The sequence below is a fragment of the Microtus pennsylvanicus genome, chromosome 10 (genome assembly GCF_037038515.1).
Source record: "Microtus pennsylvanicus isolate mMicPen1 chromosome 10, mMicPen1.hap1, whole genome shotgun sequence".
NCBI lineage: Eukaryota > Metazoa > Chordata > Mammalia > Rodentia > Cricetidae > Microtus > Microtus pennsylvanicus.
The window spans coordinates 32325696-32348475 of record NC_134588.1 but is presented as its reverse complement, the minus strand read 5'-3'; positions in this window follow the sequence as shown (position 1 = coordinate 32348475).

Sequence of the window (22780 nt, the reverse complement as noted above, 5' to 3'; positions counted from 1 at the left end):
CACACCGATAAAGCAAAATCTCCATGGTATAAAGCACATGGCCTGAGTCCTCCCTGTGATTCAAGGCTTTGTGCAGATATCAACAGGACTTCACCATATTCAATATCCAACCAAATTTCCTGTGTTTGACTCGCTGCCTAGCCAAGCACATTCCCCCCGCGTGGCGTTTAGTGAGTTACAACAGAAATTCAGTAGAGCTATCAGCAATCAATCAGGTAACAAGTTTTCCTTTATAAGTCCCCTCTGTAAGAAAAGTAGAACCGCTATAAGGCTGCACGACTCAATAGAATAAGGAGCTATATGTGGGCTATTTAAATCAATTAAAATTAGTTTTAAGAATTCAAGTTAGCAGTTACCTCAGTTATGTTACATCGGTTGGGTTTACACCTGGCTAGTGGGCGCCTTTTGTATCTCAGACTGGAAGTATAGGCTATGTCCCTCCCTGATGTGTGCTCTGTGAACTTTGATGACAGATATCATGACTGAAAGGGAAAAAGGGAAAGGGAGGGAGAAAAGAAAGGTTTCCTGCTGGCCCAGGGCTCCGCTTACAAAATGCCCTCGCTCTGTTTCCTGGTTTCTGCCTCAGGCCAAGAACCCTCTCACCCCTCCGAAGTGTCTTCCGGACAGGACCAGGCTCCCCGTTTGCCAGTGACCTGGCCAAACAAAGGCCTACCTCTTTGATTTGATTGTAGTAGGGCGATCTGCTCTCCTTATTGCCCGCCTGACTCTGCTGCTTGCGTCTGCTGCCGAGCTGGTCTCCCAAAGCCTCTTCCTGAATGCGGTGTCGCTCCGCCGCGTCTGGCCGCCGGCGCTCCGCCGCGTCTGGCCGCCCGCTCTCCGCCGCGTCTGGCCGCCGGCGCTCCGCCGCGTCTGGCCGCCGGCGCTCCGCCGCGTCTGGCCGCCGGCGCTCCGCCGCCAAGAAAGGAAGAAACTCTTAAAAACGAATACAAAATAAAATAACTTTTTTTTCATTTATTTCTGATCATGAGGCTGTGGCCCAGCTAGTTGTGGCTGCTGTTCATGGAGAAAGCTCCAGGCTCAATACCCAGCAGCAAGTAAAGCAGGAATGGAAGGCACGCCGGTGATCCCAAAACAGGGGAGGCAGAGGCTGGAAAGTCAGGAGTTCAAGGTCATCTTCAGCTATATAGAGAGCTCAAGGACAACTGGGCTATACACGATGTTGTCTCCAAAAGGAAAAAAAGGGAGGAAATAGCCAAAACAATAGAACAGCTGACCAATGCATTTGATGTACTAAAGGAGAGAGGGAAAGGGGGGTATGGAGACGGCCTAGGATTCTGTGTGCACAAGAAAATACTCTCCAGAGCAAAGGCTATTAGAAAACGCTATGATATTAAAGGAGCCTATAGTTTATATAGATACTAGGCATTTTCCAAGAAAAGTATTCAATTAGCCAATAAAAATATAGTAAGATTTCAGCACTGTTAGTCATTAAGGGGATAAAAATTAAAACCATAATATCAGTTCACAGCTACCAGGATGGCAACAACCAAAATGAAGACACGGAGGATGAGGAAGGTATGTGATGAAGAAGAGGAGGAGGAGGGAAGAAAGAGAAAGAAAAGAAGACAAGACGAAAGGAAACTAAATGGGCAAAACTGTTCTGAGGAAAATGTAGAGAAACAGGAACTCTTAAGAACTGCTACAGAAACGTGTAATGATGTGGTGCTTTTACAATAAGGGCAGCAGACCCCCTGAATAGCCAGGATCTCAACTCCATCACATCTACCCAAGGGTTAAATGCAGAATGCAAATGGGTGTTAACACAGGATTCCCCACAGCGAGAGTTTTCACAAAGGTCAGAGGTTGTGCACAACCTGAGCATCAGCACACGGAAGGAAATACAGCGATGCCCAGGGCTCCAAAAGAAGCAGAATGCCGACCAGTGTTCCACAACAGACCTCAGAACACTCCACATAGTGAAATAAGACAGGGACTGTGGTGACATTGTGGTGAGGCAAGTTAATAAAGCTTGCCTCAAGGTCAGTGCAAAGCGGCCACACTAGTCAGCTACACTAGCGTGGCTATATATACAGCTATAGAAAGGCTGTGGTTGCAAACACCTTTAATCCCAGCAGCCTCACTAGTTAGCTATAGAGGCCAGGCAGTGGTGGTGCACACCTTTAATCCCAGCACTACAGCGGAATATAAGGCCAGATGAGACAGGAACCTACTTTCTCAGTCTGAAGATTTCATAGAGGTAAAAGCTCTCCAGTGACTTGGCTGCTTTGCATCTCTGATCTTCAGGCTGAACCCCAATATCTGTTTCTGGATTTCTATTATTCATGCTACAAGACACATATATGAGAAAACTAAAAGACATTAATTCATATAAACAGAAATAATGGTGTATTCAGTAAGTAGTTGACAGCTGAAGGACTTAGCAGTAGATCCGCAATGCAAGAAAGACAAGGAGGCAGAAAACAGAACTTGACAAACACAGGCCTAAGGGGAAGAATAGAGAACACCAGACAGAAAGTGCCAGGGTAGACGCTGAAGGCTTTCCCTCTCAATTTTAATTTGCTTTAAAAATCACTAAATAGGATAACCTAAATATACATATAACTTTATATCACTCCACCTGCCGATGGGCATATTTATTTATTTTGTTTGTTTTTATGTACTTATTCAGTGAAGACTTTCCTGGAGACACACGAATTGGCTCTGTATGTCCAGTAGCAAACAAAGTGGAAGCACTCTGCACTCTTGGCACCTCCACTGGGTTGTGGGAAAGCCAGCTGTATAAACACACACATTTATATGTAGCTATACAGCTATACGGTGGAATCTGTACAATGAGGCTAAGAGACTGGGAACTAACGCAAGAGCTGACTGTCTTGATCCAGCAACATCCATCCACTTTGATTCGTTGACAGCCAAGTTGATTCTTCACTTACTGGATTTTGCTCTGATGTCTCAAGTTCTTTGTGCATGAGATAATAATATCTCCATTTCTTCGTTTTTAAAAAGTGTTTCCTGATCATTTTTACTTTCTTGTTACTCAATTTTGTTTGTTTGTTTGTTTGTCTATTAGAACATGAGCGATGTGGGTTGCATGTGGCAAGCAGAGCACAGCTCTGTGGAGTCACTTTCTCCTGCCACTTTCTCATGGGTTGCAAGGATCAAACATGGGTCTTCTTACTTGTGCCAGTGACTTCGCCCACTGAGCCATCTCTCAGGTCCATATTTCTTCATTCTGTAATGCACTCCTCTCTCCTCTCAATTAGTTTTCCAACCCATTAAAGGCATTCTTTTTTTTTGTTTTTTTCCCTTTATTTATTTATTTATTTATTTTTAATTTATTTATTTATTAAGGATTTCTGCCTCCTCCCCGCAACCGCCTTCCATTTCCCTCCCCCTCCCCCGATCAAGTCCCCCTCCCTCATCTGCTCGAAGAGCAATCAGGGTTCCCTGACCTGTGGGAAGCCCAAGGACCGCCCACCTCTATCCAGGTCTAGTAAGGTGAGCATCCAAACTGCCTAGGCTCCCCCAAAGGCAGTAAGTGCAGTAGGATCAAAAACCCACTGCGATTGTTCTTGAGTTCTCAGTATTCCTCATTGTCCTCTATGTTCAGCTAGTCCGGATTTATCCCATGCTTTTTCAGACCCAGGCCAGCTGGCCTTGGTGAGTTCCCGATAGAACATCCCCATTGTCTCAGTGTGTGGGTGCACCCCTCGCGGTCCTGAGTTCCTTGCTCGTGCTCCGTCTCCTTCTGCTCCTGATTTGGACCTTGAGATTTCTGTCCGGTGCTCCAATGTGGGTCTCTGTCTCTGTCTCCTTTCATCAACGGAAGAATGGATGAAGAAAGTATGGAATATATACATATTAGAGTATTACTCAGCAGTAAAAAACAAGGACTTCTTGAATTTTGCATACAAATGGATGTAAGCCAGACCCAAAAAGAGGAACATGGGATGTACTCACTCATATTTGGTTTCTAGCCATAAATAAAGGACATTGAGCTTATAATTCATGTTCCTAGAGAAGCTAAATAAGAAGGTGAATCCAAAGACAAACACATAGGCATCCTCATGAATATTAACCTTCATCAGGCGATGAAAGGAGACAGAGACAGAGACCCACATTGGAGCACTGGACTGAAATCTCTAGGTCCAAATCAGGAGCAGAAGGAGAGAGAGCACGAGCAAGGAACTCAGGACTGCGAGGGGTGCACCCACACACTAAAGGCATTCTTAATAAGGTTCCTCAGAAGCGGAATCCAAGATGGTAGTCTTCTACAAGTGATGGATTTATGAAGCACTATCAGAAGAGGATCATGGGAGAGGTCTAACAGAGTGGGGAGGGGTATCTCAGTGAAGATGTCACAGTACTGGAAGCCAGCTTTAGCTAATCCATAGGAGGGCTGTCTGTAAATCTTCCCACAGAGGACAGATAGGGTCATTCCCCGCATTCCCACCAGAGAGGGTGCACAGGGAAAAATCACACCCTCAACAGCTGGTATTGCTAACAGAAACAATGGTTGAATTTCCCAAAACTCTATAAGCTGATGGTTAAACACAAGCTTTACTAACAGTTAACGTATATACACTTGCAAAGAAAGCCTACTTAAAACAAAAGTGATAGTTAATACATGAATTGCCAGTGGTTGTAGCCTATCTTCTCCAGTTATATTTGTCATGTTTGTCTAAGTAGAAATTACTTACGGCGCTGATTAATGAGACTCCAAGTTCAGATTCAGTGACATCACACTGACAGCTTCAAGTTAGCCATGATGGCCCTGGGAAGACGGCTTAAATGCACTTGTTGTTCACGGAGAGGACCTGGGTTCAGTTCCCAGGCCCCACATGGCAGGTCACAGCCATCTGTAACTGCGGTTGTGGAGAATTCAGGATCTTCTTCTTGCTTTTGTGAGCACCAGGTGCATACACACAGTGCACATAAATACAGATTTAAAAAAATCATGCGCATACAATAAAAATAAATAATCTTAAGAAATGACAAGCCATATATAGCCCAATGGTTTATTGTTTAGTTAATATGCCGTGTTAAAAATGGAGAAAATGTTAATAAGCTAGTTATTACACTGCAGGTACCATAAAAATTGAGGGAATTTTTTTGTAGCATTTGAAAACCACTATTGTCCAATCCAGCAAAGAAATCATTACTGATACTAATTAACATAAAATATTTATTTAAGAACGGCATTTCTTCACCAATTGAATACATAGCATATTAGTTACTTTCCCATTGCTGTAATAAAATGTCATGACCAAAAGCAAACTCTAGAAAGAATTTATTTTGACTTATGGCCCAAAATGGTGGGGAAGGCATGGCTGTAAGTGGTTGGAGCAGGAATCAGAAAGATCATATCTCAACTGCAAACAAGATGCAGACACAACAAATATGAAGCAGGATGAGCCTAGCTCTCACCTGCCCTCCTCCCCCCACCCATGGTGATGTACACCCGCCAGCAAGACTCCACAATATAAGTCCCAAGGCAGCACTGACCAGAGACCAAGCACTAAAATACATGAACCCATTGGGAGCATTTCTCATTTAAGCACATAAGTTGCTGGTGAATATAAAAGTTTAGGGAAGGAACAAGGAAAACCTCTAGTGGCTACATGAAATTCAGAGACTAGAATATTGTGGGCTAGTGCGGTGACTCAGCAGGTAAAAGTACGAGCTGCTAAACCTGATGTCCTGAGTTATATCCCCACACCCACACAGTAGAGGTGGAAGGGAAAGACTGAGTCCCACAAGTTGTCCTAAGACCTCCACAATGCATCATGAGGCACGCTCTCCCGCCACACACACAAGGAAGTGTAGCTTTTAAATTTAATTTTAAAAGTATCAGATATTAATGTATTTTGTAGAGTTATTTATTGGTTAAAATTTGTCTTTCATATCAGAATAAACTTATAATAAAAGGAAACATAGATGATAATGATAGACGAGAAAGATAAAATGACAGATGATAGATAGATAGATAGATAGATAGATAGATAGATAGATAGATAGATAGACAGACAAATAGATTCTGATTCCACAGGAAACTATTTTAAATATTTATCAACACATCACCACAGTTTGAGGTAGGGAATGCAGCTTCCCCGATCCTATTCAGGTTGAAGACAATTCTCGGAAAAGAGCACCATGACCATGATGAGCTTTGTAGCTGACAAAACTCTGACTATAAGAAGTGTGGCTATGAGAATGGAGAGATGGCTCAGTAATCAGGAGCACTTGCTGTTCTTGCAGAAAACCTCAGCTACCCACATGGTAGCTCATAACCATCTGAAACTCTAGTTCTGGAGGTTCTGGTACCTTCTTATGACCTCCACAGGCACCAGGCACACAAATGTGCAAGACATATATGCAGACAAACATTAAGATGCACAAAATGAGTGTGAAATCACAGAGCAAAGGATATAGACTCAAACCTCTGAAACTCTAAGCCCAAATAAACGACTCCTTTTAAATTGTTTGTGCTGGGTACTCTAAGAAACTAAAACAGTTTTCCATCAGAGTGTTAACACTGAAGGCATCCCTAGAGGCTTGCCCACAAACTGCCCTGTGGTAGTTTGAATGAGAATGTTCCCCAGAGCATGTATTTGCATGCTTGGTTCCCAGCTGATGAACTATTTAGGAAAGATTAGGAGGTATAATCTTATTGGAGTAGGTATATTCATCCTTATTGAAAGATGTGTGTCACTAGAGTAGGCTTTGGGATCCAAAAGGCCATTCTAGACCCAGTGTCTCTGCCTGCTGCTTGTGGGTGTAAAGACCTCAATGACTACGGCTCCAGTACTGTGCCTGCACACTTCCTGCCATGACGACGATGGACCAACCCTCTGAAACTCTAACTAGTCCCCAAATTAAATAATTTATTTCATAAGTCGCCTTGCCCATGGTGTCACAATCGTGCAACCTGTGAAAGGAAAAGTTCTGGGGGATGTCCTAGGCCTAATAATAATAGAAAGTTTATGCAAAAGTAGTTTAAGGAGAGGTCCAGCTTCCAACCCCAGCAAGCAGCAGAATTTGGCAGCTTCCCCCAAGTGGTTCTGGATTTTGAGTCAAGAAGAGTAAAGGACAGGGACTGTGGACTCTCTCTATGGTTAAGGAAAACTGTTGAGACCAGGCATGTGGTAGGGAAGTCCCTGCGTGGAAGTTGGAGAGGTCACTACATGAAGCTGTGAAGGTCAAGCCTAGATTTCACTGGAGACCCCAAGATGTTGGAGATGCCAGAACCAGATGGGATATCTGTGGAGGAGAGCTGCTAACAGGAAGTGGAACCAGCCCACGAGATAGAAGTGTGTTTCAGCCTGCAAAGTTGGAAGGGAAGAACCGTCTAACAAACTCTTTAATACCAGACATGGACTGTAAGGAGGCCTGAAGTTTGAATTACTGTGTTTAAGAGATCTATAAAACAAAAGCACCTCTAACCTCTAAGCTCCACTAGTCCAAGGGCAGATAAACTGTAAGCCCTACTTACCCAAGGACAGACACCTTCCTGGAATGCTGGGGCTGTTCATGCAAGATAACAAGCCACATGCTTTCCATTCTGTAAACAAGCTTGGTTGGCCAACCGCACAGGATGTGCTCCATCACAAGGAGTGGGAGATGGGCAGGCAGGAACTACATCAGGATGTATGCTTGCCCCCAACTGGACAAAGGCAGGAAGTACACAGCCTTGTGGGTTTGCCTTTATAAGCACTGGAGTAATGTAGTTTATGGTCATTCTCTGTGAGTCCAGGGTATGGACCTGGCCAGCGTCCATCGTACCGGCCAGTATTTAATAAAGCTTGCTTCAAATTTGTCTCAAAACTTGTGGTAGTGGTCTTATTCTCATCCAGTGAATTAACAGGAGTTGCCAAATTTGGAGTTGTGTCTGTCTTGCTTTGGTCCAATATCTCCTTGCTATGCCCCTTAACTCCTTTCGGGAATGGTAATGCATTTTCTGCACCATTGTATGGTGGGAGTATGTGATATGCTCTTTTTCTTATTTTACACAGGGTTACAGTTAAGAGATTGCTTTGAGACTCAGAAGAGGCTTTGGATTTTGGACTTTTAAACAGTATTGAGACTAGAATGCTATGGGAACTTTTAAAGTTGAACTGAATGCATTTTGCATTATGATATCGCTACAAGCCTATGAGAGTCATGGAGTAAAATATGGCAACTTGAATGAAAACGGCCCCCACAGGTTCATATATTTGCATGCTTGATCCCATACTGATGAACTATTTGGGAAGGATTAGAAGGCATGGTCTTGTTAGAGTAGGTGTGTCCTTGTTGGAAGAAATTTGTCATTGGTTGTAGGCTTTCAGGTTTGAAAAGCCCATGCCAGGCCCCAGTCTCTCTCTCTCTCTCTCTCTCTCTCTCTCTCTCTCTCTCTCTCTCTCTCTCTCTCTCTCTCTCTCTCTCCTCTCTCTCTCTCTCTCCTCTCCCCCCTATGGATCAGGATGTAAAACTCTCAGCTACTGCTCCAGTGCCATGCCTATCCACTTTCTACCATGATGATAATAGACTAACCCTTTGGAATAGCAAACAAGCCTCAAATTGAATGCTTTCTCCTATAACTTGATAACTTGTCTTGGTCATGATGTCTCTTCACAGCAATAGAACAGTAACTAAGACAACCCCCAACACACGCACGCACACACGCACTCCTCTTGTCTCTCTTCTTTCATTAATCTAACTGTTGGGGTTCCCCAGACTGTTCTTATTCTGCGTTCTCTTCTAGACCTTTAATTTTACTCCCATTCCTTCATTTGTTGTAGCTCCACCAACAGCTTCTGCACATGTAATTCTAGGGCTGATGTACTGCAGAGGGGCAGCCTCATATCTGTATGCCTTTCCAAAGTCTGTCTTTCAAAGAAACTGAATCCTGGGTACCCCACAGCTCTGATCCTGATTTCAGGGATCAAAATGCTTTTCCCTCTCTTGGCATTCTACAGCATAGAAAACAGCGTAATTCACCCAGTTTGTGCCCCAAAGATGGAGACTCCTTGGATTTTCTCACCCCATCCCATCACTTGTCTGTCCCCACAAGAAAATCCTGCCGTTTCTACACTACAAACATCTGGGTGTTTCAATTTCTACACATGTGTTTTAATCTCTTCCCTGCCAAGCTAGCCTCACCTCCTCTTGCTGCTGTGCAGACTCCCTAAGGTGACCGCCACCACCGCGTTAGTCCTCAGACGAAGTAGATCATTATGTCCCTGTGATGGTTTGAATGAAAATGCCATCCATAGATCATGGGAGAGGGTACAGGGGAGGGTAATGAAGACATATATAGCTCAATAAAAACAATTAAAAAATTTTTAAAAAAGAAAATGGTCTCCATAGGCTTATAGGGAGTGGCACTATTAGGAGGCATGGCCTTGTTGGAGGAAGTGTGCCACTGGGGACAGGCTTTGAGGTTTCAAATGCTCAAGTCAGTCCCAGTGTCCCTGTCTCTACCTGCTGTCTGCTGATCCGGATGTAGAGTGGCCATGTGGTCATGGTGTCTCTTCACAGCGATAGAAACCCTAACTAAGGCAGCACCCACCATCTACAGTGCCATCTTGCCCTTTGAACGTGTCCCCTCATGCGTCACCCCCAGTTTGAAGCTGATGCTCTTCATGATGTACTCTCTTCTACAAGTCTCATGTTTGAAATTCACAACCCTTTTCTTTGTAGTTCTTCTGTGTTACAAACTAGTGTTTGCCGCTTGACTTCCACACCTATGGGTTTGATCATAGATTGAAAAACATTAAGCAGAATTGTCTGCGCTGAACACCAACATACTTTGGTCTCTGTCACTAATACAGTGCAGACAACATCACAACAATTTAGATTATATTGGGTGTTATATAGGTAATGTTCAGATGAATTGAATATATATAGTATACAGCAAATGTTCATAGGTCATATGTGAAGAGTACATAACTCTATATAAGGGACCTGAATACTTCCAAATACAATTGGACAGAGCTCCCAGAACCACCGTTTCCCTCTTTCCTGATTCAGGTGATGGGATCCTAGGAGAGAATATCTCTCTTCCTCTAACATGTCACCGTTGGCTTTCTTCCTCATGCCAAAGGGATGCAGATAAGACAAGGTTACTATAGTTCCCCTAACAATATAGCAAGTGAGTTTTTATAGGAATGGTGAGAATGGAATGAAACGAATGCGTGCATGCAGTGTGGCCAGGAGGACAGCATGACGTCATCCCTTTGAGGACCACGTGATAACACCGTTTGCCACAGCTGTAGCAGCTCTGGTTTTAGAAATACCTTTTAAACTACAATAGACAGGCAAGGTTCAAGCGTAGTCGTAGTCTCCTGACATCAATTACAAAGCTCAAAAATCAAAAAATGTCTAAATGCCAACCAATCTGAGAAAATCGAATGATTTTGTCAAAGTTCAGCCATTTGGGATTGCTTATGACACTCAGCCATAACAATAGAACATCATTGTTTTCAAAGAAGCAGTCTGATGTGCCACCTGATGTCAGGAAGAAAAAGTATGCATCCAAGTCAATCGATACATCAAAACCTTGCTTTCCTAATACACACGAGAGATTCTTCAATGGTCACTTTTCTCTCCTCTACAGCGCGCTTGCTGCGGTCTGCATTCGCATTGCTCATGTGGCTTACTAGCATTGTTATATTGTATTATGTTATATTATTCATTGTTTTAGCCATGGATGGTACCACACTGAGAAAAATAAAACAGATAAGATCCTTACTTTGAGGGGGGAGGGCCAAAGAGATTTCAAAGGTTAAGAGTGTTTACTGCCTAGGAGGCAGGCTTGGTTCTCAGCACCTACCTCAGGTGACCCACAGACCTCTGTAACTCCAGCGCCAGGAGACCTGATACCTTCTGACCTGAGGTCACCTGCATCCACATGATGTACACAGACTCATACAGGTGCATACATACATATAAACAAAAATAAATCAATACATCTTTTAAAATAGCCCTACTTCCATAGAGCCTCAGTCTTGCTAAGAAGATAAACAAAACCTACGTAACCCTCTGCTTGTTGCTTGCAGGTCAGGATGCAAGCTCTCAGCGCCATTCCCGCCTGCCTCCATGCTTCCTGCCATGATGGAAACAGACAAACCCTCTGAAACTTTGTATAATGGGGCTCACACTGAAGCAGGTGGAATGAACCATTCAGACTTTACCTCCCACAACACTGAACTTGGCAAGGCATCCTGATGAAGGTTTCAGAGTGTGGCTGAGCATGAAGAGACTGAACACAGCAGACAAAGAAGTTAGTGAGAGCAGATTGCTGAAACGGCATAGAGAACAATAATAAAATAAAAGTTGGGAATTCCAGGCACCATCATACAGAAGACAAACACTGCCGGGTACAACTAACCAGCCAGTTCCAGTGCTTACCACAGCTTTGAGAAAGAAATTTTAAGATACAATTAATCCTCTCTCTGTTTTCCTCTTTCTCAATCAAAAGTAAGCATCAAAGAATCTCATAAACAAACAAAACCTTAATGACCAAGTCTTAGGGTTAGCTTGCCTTGCGGGATATCCCAGAAGCAAATGTTTACAGGAACACACACACACACACACACACACACACACACACAATGCAGTGTGAGCAAATGTGGCTAAAACGTATGGCAAAAGATGGCAAAAAGGAGAAGGGAGGGGTGCCTGTGAGAAGGTGAGGGGAGCTGCTCAGTAGGCAGTCACAGGCCGCACTGGTCTAACCTTTGGGAAGAAACCATGAGTAGAGGAGCATGCCACGTGGCCAGCTGTGCGCGTGTAGCAGGCAGAGAGGAACAACAGCAGGCACACAGGTCTATCCTCCTACCGTCCGGGCTTTAAATGTCCCCAAAGGCACATCTGCTAAACCCTGGGACCCTACTGGAAGGTTCTGGGACTTGGAGGAGGTGGGGTTTACTAAAAGGAAGGTAAGTCGGTGGAGACATGCCCTTAAAGGGGCATTGAGGACCGGAGCTCCGTCATCCTTCTGAGCTCCCCCTGTGCAGTTCTTCCTTGCCGCAGCCCTGTGTGCAATAGAGCTCAACGGCCATGTCCTGAAACTTCGCACCTATATGCCTGAATAAACCACTCCTCTTTTTAGGTGACAAGCTCAGATATTTTGTCACAGTGACAAAAAAATAAATAAATAAATAACTACATTTGTCAGAGACAAGCATTTTTTAAAAGAGAATTTATACAAAGCTTGTCTAATCTCAGAAGACCTGCCAGGAGTTCAGGAGCCAGCAACAGCTTCAACTGTTACAAGTTCAGTTCGCACATGTGGTGTAGATAGATAGATAGATAGATAGATAGATAGATAGATAGATAGATAGATTACATTGATAGATGATAGATAGATAGATGATTGATAGATGATAGATAGATAGATGATAGATAGATAGATGATTGATATCACAAATAAAGCAAAACAAGAATCTTATATTCAGCAAAAGTGACTATATAGAAGATGCCCTTAATTTTTTTCTAATTTCTTCCTATTAATTCTATCTAGAAACAATTATTGTGAATTTTTTCAAACAGTGTAATAGCTTTGTTTGTGAAAACAAGCTTTTATGAAAGATGAACAAATTTTATTTCAAAAAAGAGTTAAAATAAAAACAACAAAAATATTCACCTTTTGAATTGAAAGGATTTTTTAAATTTTTTAAAATATCATTTCCTTCAATTCCATTCTCAATCCAAACCTAGAATTAGCCTAGACCACAGATGCCGCTCACCCTGGTCTTCCTGGTGTGTAGGGACTTGCAGAACAGATCTGCACAGGGCCATCGAGGCCCCCTGGAGACTCTGGCACGCACCTGCTCACGGCTCTGTTTAGCACCACAGAGAAAGTTTTTTTAGAGAAAAGCTAGGACATGGCCAACATGAAGGCTAACCCACTGTTTCTTCACAAACATGCTGGTCCTCTTGAAGGGAGGTCACTCACGGGACACCGGAGGTGGTGAGCGCTTGGCTAGTTTTACAGGCCTGTCTGGAGATAAGAGGCCAGCTGCAGCTTCACCTGACGCAAGGTCAAAAATGAAAACAAAACTGAAGGAAGCAGAATGTTGCAAACCACTGAAAACAAAGAAAATTAAGAGGGGAAAAAAAGGGGGTCTAAAAATCTAAAAGATGCCTTGATGCACCCGTCTGTGCCCAGGTGCTGTTTGGTTCTGTGTGGTTTCTGGTCTGTCTGTTTAGGCTCCTCTCAAGTAAGCCCCCACGGTATGTTTGTAAAGCAGGCAGCAAGTTAGTTACACCTCTGCATTTATCACCATCCCCTTGAGTATTATTAACTTTTACACTCCCCATAAAATATAATTTATCACTAAAATAATTTGCTTTGTGTCAGGGTTCAGTGTGCTCCAGTGCTTTCTTGCTCATTAAATGAGATATTTTTACTTAATGAGCCAAGATGGCCTTTGTACTTAACATCTGAATTGATTTCTAACGCTTCGTTTTTTGCAATAGTTTGTTGTATAATTCCAAAAAATACATGGGTTCTCGTTTCACAATGTCAAAGAAAATCAATTCGGAAACTTGTTAATTTTGTGTGATGCTTTAAATGGCAAGGAATGGTTTATCTGTAACTAGCCTTTAAGATCGCATGAAAAGTTATTTATCTATGCAGCAATAAAATAATGTTCTTATCTTTATACCCATAGATTAGTGTATCTCTCAACCCTCATCAGCGAAGCTTCTTCTTGCAATAGACGATGATTAATGTGCTCACGCTGATCAATGGGCAGAGAATAAGAGACTGTGGCGTACTTACCTGCAAATGTGACTATCTATATCACACCCCTCCCTCCTTCGAGGCTCAGAGACCATCTTGGAAGAGGAAGTAGCAAGACTGGAAAGACCAGAGATAGTGAATGTCTGCAGCAAACAGTATCCTCCAGATAGGGAAATTTTGTATACATGAACTCAGAGCTGCTGTGACCACATGTATAAGATGTGCAAGAGATAACTATTTGTTTGCACTAGAAAGTAAGTAAAGGAATTTTAGGGTGGAACCATCTACTGATTGCTCAAAAGTTAATCTAAAAGAAAATTATGGTATGATTAAAATAAAAAATGTCAAAGTTGCTGCGCTAACTGAGCAGCCTGCACTATCTCCAGCGCTGCGGCCCTGCTTTCTGCTCTGGCACTAAGAAAAGGAGAATTTTTTGAAGATGGAGAACAAAGTGGTTTAGTGCTTGTTTTATTTGTAGAGTCTAGAGAATTTGCATTTCTTCTGCTAACTTTATACTCAGGGCTGCTTCCTGTTCTAGAGTCCTCTACTCTTTCAGATTCATGAACACGGTGGTGGTTGAAAGAAAATGACCCCCAAAGGGAGCGGCACTATTAGGAGGTGTGGCCTTGCTGAAGTAGGCTTGGCCTTGTTGGAGGAAGTGTGTCACTGTGGGGGTGGGCTTTGAGGTCTCTTCAGCTCAAGCTTTGCTCGGTGTGACATACAGTCCACTTTCTGTTGCCTTCTGATCAAGATGCAGCCAGCACCAGTCTGACTACACATTGCCATGCTCTCTGGCATGGTGATAGTGGACTGAACCTCTGAACTGTAAGCTGCCACCCCAATTAAATGTTTTTCTTCATAAAAGCTACCGTGGTCATGGTGTCTCTTCACAGCAATAGAAACTCTCACAATGGCCCATCAATCATATTACCTATGAATAGAAAATAACTAGACCTTCAGGACCTCAGGATGCTGGTAGGGTGGATTCTGTCTGCAATTATTTCTAGGGTGTTAAAACTTAGGAAGCAATGCCCACCACAGTCCTCACTGATAGATTCACAATGCATTTTAAAGCTACAAGAAGAACTGAGGGATATAGTTCAGGGGAAAGTGTGCTTTCCTTAAATGAACGAGCCTGCCTCCCTGCACCCACAGATAGTGTAGTCCTCACCCCCCATTGAGGAAACTTCTCTTTGCAACAAACAGACTTCTTAGCAGAAAGCCACAACCTTTTAAAATGCAGACTTGTAGAGTCCAGACCCAGCTGATACGTCATCTACAATACAACTCCTGCACCTATGGCTCAGGAGTAATTGTCCAGGAAGGGATAGAAAGATTGTATGAGCCAGAACCAAAGAAACAGGAAGTGTGCTGTAAGATTGTGTCTCCTAGGAATTTCAGAAGCAACATCCATAAGGTCTCACCAACATGACTCCCCAAACATAGGCTGAACAAGGGCAACACCATGTTAGCATGGATGGAGGGCTGGGAGAAGTTCACGAGGCCCCAACCCCACACAAGGAGCTACAAGTAACTAAGGAGCGCTGAGAGCAGAAGAAATAGTCTTTCTGTACCAAATGGTCAGCCTGAAAGGATAAACATACAAATACATGCTTTATATAGCTGCATAGTTACAGACTGAGTAGGTTATGTTTATGTGTTTATGAGCATGTATGTGTATGTGTGTGTTATATGTGTGTGCATGTTATTAATATATGTGTAACAACAATACAAGAAAAAGAGACAGTAAATTTGAAAGTGACCAAGAATGGGTAAATGGGAGAGTTTGAAGGAAGGAAAAAAAAGAGAGATGATGTAATTGCATTATAATCTTAAAAAATAATCAAATAATAAAACTATCCCGATTCAACCATTTTCAAGGATTAGCATGATCCAAAATGAGTTAAATTTAGTAAATCTTAAGAACTTGAGCCAAAATATAGGCTAAAGAAAAACAGGGCATTATAAATTACTTGAATCATTTTTCAGCAAAATTGATTCCCATGCCCTAGCTTCCTTTGATCCTTGATGGATCGCTTTTTTAATATAAACAGAGGCCCTTTCAGTGGCACACAGTAATGCCGTTTTAGAAAATGAAGATTGATGGTTTTTAAAGGAAAACTTGCGGTTATCTAACATACTTGGGTCTTGATCCTGTCGAGGGGCTACCGCCCTTTCTTCACTCTGATACGTCCAGCTCGGAAAGGCAGCTAGTCTTGTGTCATGGCTGTAGAAATGGCTACAGATGGCGGCATTAGGAGCCCATGTGCCTGTGTGTCTTCCTATAAGCCTCGATACGTCTCCAAAGGCGGCTTAACCTCTCCTCGCTCTTCACACTCTTTATCCTCCAGACAAACGTGCACAAGGGAGCCTCTTGCGCCTCCTTCTGCTCTAAGCTGGCCAGGCGTCCTATCCGCGGGACGCAGGAACGTCCCAGGCAAACCTCTCTTATTTTACTTCCTACATGCTATCATAATTACCTCTTTATTCGTTCCTCTGTGGGATCTCAAAATGGTGGGGAAATGAGTGATGAAACCTATGGCCAAACTCTCAGAGGTGAAATTACCGTGCCATTGCCTAGATTGGGAAAGATAAAGGAACCCGGGGATGGCAACTTTTTAAAGAATGGAAGTTGAGCAAGGAGACAGAAACAGAGACCCACATTGGAGCACAGGACTGAAATCTCAAGGTCCAAATCAGGAGCAGAAGGAGAGGGAGCACGAGCAAGGAACCCAGGACCCCGAGGGGTGCACCCACACACTGAGACAATGGGGATGTTCTACTGGGAACTCACTAAGACCAGCTGGCCTGGGTCTGGAAAAGCCTGGGATAAAACCGGACTCTCTGAACATAGCGGACAATGAGGACTACTGAGAACTCAAGAACAATGGCAATGGGTTTCTGATCCTACTGCACGCACTGGCTTTGTGGGAGCCTAGGCAGTTTGGATGCTCACCTTACTAGACCTGGATGGAGGTGGGGGTTCCTTGGACTTCCCACAGGACAGGGAACCCTGATTGCTTTTCGGGCTGGGGGGGGGACTTAATTCGGGGAGGGGGAGGGAAATGGGAGGCGGTGGCGGGGAAGAGACAGAAATCTTTAATAAATAAATAAATTTAAAAAATAAAAAAAAAAGAATGGAGCAGCCTATCAGAAAGAACATGGGAACGGAGTTTCTCCCCCCCCCCCCCCCCCGCCTCACGGGAAATGTTTTTTTTTCTCTAGTTTTTAAAAGTAGGTTTGGGTTATGGCCCTTTATTTTTTTAGAATGGTTTCTATTTAGTTTTAACTTAAGTCAAATATATGAGTTGAATAAAATTTTCCAGATTTCAGAAAAGATGCTTAGCAGTTGATAAATGACAGTGGGATAGTGAATGGCACAGAATAATTATGAGCAGCAGCAACTATTTCAAGAGAGCTAGTAGCTAGGATTTTTAATACTTTGCACGCAACAAAATAATACATTTTTAGGGTAACAGATATGAAAGTTACTTTTTGTAGACAAGTACTGGGTTTTATGTCGTTAATTTGTTTATTTTATTGAAAAGAGAAGAGTTTGGATTTGGCTTGTTGTTTTATTTTAAGACAAGATCTCACTGTATACCCCACATTGGCTTTAGATCGTGATCCTCCTGTTTCCGCCTTCCACACGCTGGGATTCTGTGTGTACGCCACCACACCAGACTTTGCATACAAGTACTGAAATGTTAAAGCATCGCCCATAAGCATATAGGCATCCATGTGATGATAAATAAGAACATGGGAGGAAAGAGAGCCTCTTCAACAAATGATCCTAGAAAAACTGGGTACCCACGCCCATAGGATTGACCCTAGATCTATACTTCTCACCCTGTACAAAAAAAAAAAAGATTCAAAAAAATGCATCCAAGATCTTAAATGAGACCTGAAATTCTGAAACTGCTTTGGGGAAACACTTCGAGATACAGGCATACACGAGAACTTTCTGGAAAGGACTTCAACAGCTCCGAGAATAATTCTAAGAACGGACAATATAATGAGAAAGCTTCAGCGTAGCCAGGAAACAAGCAAGTGAGAAGGCAGCCTCCAGAACAGGAGGAGACAGCCTACAGAATGGGAGGAAACCTTTGGCCAGCTATGTATCGGGCAGGTGATTGATCTCTAGATCTATGAGTAACAGACGAGAGCAGGTGCAGAGATCCACAGCCAGACAGCTGGGGGCAGGTACCGAGATCACAGCTGGACATTTCGTGGAGAGGGAGTCTAAACTGGAGGTTTCCGTCTAGTTCCTCCCCTTTGGAGCTCGGGGAACCGGTGGAAGGGGGGAGGGAAAGATTGTAGGAGTCAGAGGGGTGGAGGACACCAAGAGAGCATGCCCCACTGAATCAACTAAGTAGGGCTCCCATGGGCTCACAGAGACTGAGGCAGCAAGCACGGGGCCTGCAGGGGTAGGCAGCAGGTCCTCTGTTTATGTTATGGCTGTTAGCTTGGTGTTTTTGCGAGACTTTTAACTGTAGGAGCGGGTGAGTCTCTGCCTCTCTCACCTGCTTCTTGGATTCTTTTCTCCTGCTGGATTGCCAACCTTGATATGAGAGCTTTTGCCTTATCTTATTGTATCTTGTTTTGTCGTCTTTGGTTGCTGCCTCCTGGAGGCCTGCTCTTTTCTAAAGGGAAGCAGAGGGAGAGGGGAAGTCGGGGGAGCTGGGAGGAATGGAGAGAGGGGAAACTGTGGTTGGGAGGCATTGTATGTGAGGAGAATCTATTTTCAATTTAAAAATATATATATATTTAACTAAATGCCAGAAAAACAAAACCACCCAATCGGCAAATGAAATAAATAGTCCTCAAAAGATGAAGGACAAATGGTTAACTGGTGGGGGAGGGGGTGCGATGCTCAACATTCTTCGCCACCAGGGACATGGAAATCAAAACTACACTGAGAATCTATCTTAACTCCTGTCAGAATAGCTATCATTGAAAAAAATGCTGGGGAGATCGAGGGTTGGTAGGGGGAGTTTACACATCACTGGTGAGACTATAAACTAGACCAGGCACTATGGAAATCAGTATGTACGTTCTTCAAAAACCTAAATGGAAAGCTATAAGAAGACCCAGCTATAGCACTCCTGAGCATGTATTCAAAGGAATCTGATTCAGCAGAGCACACACACACACACACACACACACCACACACACACACACACACCACACACACACACCACACACACACACACACACACACACACCACACACACACACACACACACACACACCACACACACACACACATACACACACACACACATACACATACACACACACACATACACACACACCACACACACACACACACACACACACATACACATACACACACACACACACACACACACACACACACACACACACACACTCCAGCTCAGCCATGCCTACTGCAAAGATACTCACAAGAGAAAGATTGTAAACTCATCTTCAAAGGACTTATGGAATTTTAAAGGTGATATGTAAACACAGAAAATCACAAGGAAGAAGAAAATCATGCCATTCACAACAGAGGGATGAAACTATTGAACATCACAATGGGTAAAATAAGCCAGACCCAGAAAGACAAACACCATGTTTTCTCATATGATCAGAACCTAGGAGAAGGCATGCTGGGGATGGAGCCCCGCTTTGTTATCTGAACCATGGACTTTTCCATGGGCTCTATTTCAGTAGATTTAGAAAAAAAAAAAACCTCAAAACAAGAAATCTCTAGCTATGTCACAGTCCTCCTTCTGTTATAACTCTAATGTTATCAGTACCATTTTCTGCTGTCTCATAAAAGAAAAACCCGAGCCCCTGTAATGACTTATTTATTGACACTGTGCTTTACAGCTTACCTCACTCGTGGGGAAGGACAAGGACAAAAGTATCCAAATGTATCCTCGCAAAATTCCCTAAAATTATCAAGAGAAGGCAGTCGGAGGCTTGGCTGCCTCTCACTTGCAGGCGCAGCTGCGTGGATGGGGTGAGAGCCTGATCTTCTACCGTACACATCATAAACTTATGCTTGGTGCAACATAAACTTGTGCTGCTGACGTTGGTGCAACACCTTGATACAAAAACGCAGTTCTTTTAGGAAGAAGGATTAACGGGCCTGCGGCAGAAGCGTGGCATTTACAAGGGACACCGAAGCAGAAAAGCTAGACAACATTGCCCCAGCAAACTGTTGCTGCTCAATACTTACTGGGCATGAGATACCCAACAGGAAGCCCGGAAATGAAACATTCCACATCTCGCAACACTTTTTGGTGTCCATCTTCTGCGCAGATAAAAATGAGGTTCGTGATGCTTGGACACAAAGTATGCAAATCAAGTGCCATCATCCCAAGAATCAGAATAGAGCTTGGGTTCCCCTAGACTAACTCATCATGTGATTTCCTTAACAGAATTAGTAGGTGAGTTTAAATTGGATATTTTATATCATTAGAACATCCACACACAAATTTGTTTTACATAGCAGTTGCAGAACCCTGCAAGGGGAACCAAAACTGAAGATAATAGCCTCACCGGTATGATTAAAATTAATTAAACACGCATTAGTACCTTTATGCAGTTGCACATTATTGCTTTAAGCCTTTGGATTGGGCAACGCTATAATTCAAACATTCAATCATTTTAATACTTTCTGTGAATTATAAATACACCACGGCTGTGCTCGCTGAGGCCGTAAACAAAAGATACAGTTGCAAAACACATGCTGCAATAATTAAAATGGCATTATGCTGACACCATCTTTCTTCTGGGAGCTTGTAACATCTGTATTGACTGTGATAAGCATTGATTATCTGGAGTGATGTAAATATTTGGGGAGTTAATGACAATCAGGAATTTAGGGGATGCTAAGACAGCAGAGATAAATCACAGGAAATCCAGATCAAAGCAGGATTGTGAATTAGCTTGTTTTTATAGTTAATGGCTCACTATGAAGCGCACAGACACGTCTTTCCTCCGACAAAATGCGCAAGGAAATGCCATAGAGCAGCGGGACGCCCCGGGTAGCATTTTCTGTACATCTGTCGAATTTCCATATGTGGAGAGGAGGATGTCGACGCAGAGCACTACAAAGGCTGAATTGATCCAATCCATCAAGTACTTAGCATGCACTTTCAAAATCATTACAAAGTTCCTTGAATTATTAAGACCTTTTTTCAGAAGAAAAAAAAATAGCCCCCAACTTATAAATCTTGCATTTCCTGAATGGTTAATTTAAGGAATGCTAAGGTCAGCAGTAATCCAGTTCCAGTGAAGATTTTAGCATTTCCCTTCAAATATAGCCTGATACTGAGCCACATGAAAGTATCAGGGGCCGGCAAAATGGGTACAGGTGCTTGCTGCCAAGCCTGATGACCTCAGTTTAATCCCAGAGCCCACATAATGGGCTTCACACATACCTCATGGTCTGAGTACATGTACGTACATGATCACACACACACATACATATATACAATAAATAAATTTACATGTAATGAAAACATTTTAAAGTCACTCAGCATCAGCAAGGTGACACAACATTCTCATTGTGAACCTTCCATGAGTGTGAACCTTCCCTGAATACAAACTTTCCATGAGTGTGAACTTTCCATGAGTGTGAACCTTCTTTCAGTGTGAACCTTCCATGAGTGTGAACCTTCCCTGAATACAAACTTTCCATGAGTGTGAACTTTCCATGAGTGTGAACCTTCTTTCAGTGTGAACCTTCCATCAGTGTGAACCTTCCATCAGTGTGAACCTTCCATGAGTAAACAGAGTCTAAGGTGCTGCACTGGGCTTTTTCCAGCTTATCAGAATAAAGGTTGTGTGGGTGTCTAGGCCTTAGTAGAACATAGCTCAATGTCATACAGTTTTGAGAATCCATACCCTACTCCCAACCTTTTTTCTCAACTATCATAAATTGAAGTCTGAAATTTTGGCAAGTCAATAGGTTTGAAATGAGAAAAATAACAAAACAACATTTGAATGTTTTTATAGAGAACATGGCAGGTCAAGAACAGACCGTTAGAGGACAATGTCTTCCTGCAGAGAGAGAGAGCATGTGCGTATGTGGCGCTCTGACCATCTTGTCACCCTTAGTGTTGAAAGGATCCAAGCAATGAAACAACAAACAGAAGCCCCTCAAAAGTTGTAAACGAGTTCTTCACCACTCTGGGTGGAACTGCCTGTGATCAGGGTGAGTCCAAATAGATTTACAAGGGAAAATCCAGGCTACCCAGGCAAATTTGAATTTTGAAGAAATGAGAAGTATATTTATGTGTAAGTGTGTCCCTGTGATCGCCTGGTACAAACTGGTGGCGATCCCTGTCTGCCTCGTTCAGATGATAGCAGGTATCCTGAGTTGTTATCGCTGGCGTGCATGTTTGCCTGCCGTTGCTGAACCTCAGTGAAGGCCCTATTCCATGGAAACACAGACGTGAGAGCTTTAGTTCAAACCCAGCTGCTACCTTGGTGAAAAGTTCCTTGGGCCTGGGAAATCATGGAGACTGTTCTTGAGAATAATTTGTGTGAAAAGGATGATAAGGTGTGATAGAAATGGAATTTTCAAATCACGAGCCATTGAAATAAGGCAGCCCTGCTTTTTGCTTTGCTTTTCTTTCTTCCTTTTTTCTTTAAGACTTATGTGTGATTCTTCCCAGTCTTTACGGCTCACTGCTATGCCCAGTTTAAAACCTGGGTACCTCTATAGACTGTGCCGGGAGGCTTTCTGAGATACAGACATGAAGACAATGGTCTCTGTGTGCAGCTTTGCATATGACTGGCAAGAATGTCTGGGAATCGATGCATCGGTGTCCTGCGACATAGACAACATGGACAAGAAGAGGTTTAGCTGAGCCCAGTTCTAATCAAATGGCTCCACCCTATTTAGCAGGGGGCAAGAGGATGCCTCCCACATCTGAGAACTAAAAGTGAGCAAGAATCTAGAAGTTCTCACGAGGCTGAGAATTCTCGTGTTATATTTTGCAACCTAATGTAAAATAGCCACTGATTTAAAAATGAGGTTTTAGTTAAGTTGCTGACTGAGTCTATTTCTCAGAAAGAGGAGTACGAAGC